This window comes from Arachis ipaensis, chromosome B05 (genome assembly GCF_000816755.2).
Source record: "Arachis ipaensis cultivar K30076 chromosome B05, Araip1.1, whole genome shotgun sequence".
NCBI lineage: Eukaryota > Viridiplantae > Streptophyta > Magnoliopsida > Fabales > Fabaceae > Arachis > Arachis ipaensis.
This window is the reverse complement of record NC_029789.2, coordinates 136957714-136958532: the sequence shown is the minus strand read 5'-3', so window position 1 is coordinate 136958532 and position 819 is coordinate 136957714. Positions and strand designations below refer to the sequence as shown.

The 819-nt window shown below is 26.4% G+C and overlaps 1 protein-coding gene across 1 annotated transcript in view; it reads left to right on the top strand.

Moving 5' to 3' along the window:
• The window catches only part of LOC107644362 (aldehyde dehydrogenase family 2 member C4), a gene marked incomplete in the record, with an annotated part of 15903 nt that overhangs the window by 783 nt on the left and 14301 nt on the right, over positions 1-819 (top strand).

Below are 819 nucleotides of genomic sequence, written 5' to 3'. Positions count from 1 at the left end.
AATTTTTTTAAGAAAAAATTTAGGGGGTCAGCAATTTTTGTATTTTGTGACCAGTACTTAACCATCAAAAGAAAAGTGAATAATTTCCCAACATTGAATGTAATCTCACACCATTAAAAATACTATTAATGACCAATTGATGATTACAAAACACAAAAGTTACTGGCCCTAACACTCTTCAAATTAAATAATTGTTTACTTAAGTCAAATATGGTAAATGATAATGTCCAATTTCTTAAGAATGTCTTAAGAATGTCGTACTTTACGTCTTTACCGTAAAAATTAAAATAAAGAAATCCTTGTTTTTCACTTTCATCACGTGAAAGATTTGTCATATTCCCACGGTACAAGGAGATGGAAACTTTGCTATTGGAAATTTGGATATATATGGCTTTGGACTAGTTGAACCTGGGAAGTTGAATACTAATATTGGTTGTATAATTGTATCAGCTATATCAAAAATAATTTGAGTTTTTTTTTCTCCTTTTGGGTGTTAGAATGTTAGAAGGATTCACAGGCAAAACATATTTTAATCTTTTTTTTCTAAAAGAATGCTAATCTATAATGCCTATGAATATATTATTAGAGCTTGACTTTGAACCGCATATTGCCAAATTTATAAATGTAGAGCAGAATATAATGATTTATGCGTATATATTTTTTCTTTATACAAATTCTCTAATAAAGTTGTAATAGACATAGTTGTTCATGCGGCTTATCTTATTATTTTAAGCTGTAGTTTTATTATATGATATTAAAATTATATGATTGAAAGATTTAAACTTTAATTTTTATTAAATTCTAAAAGAAAATTATCAT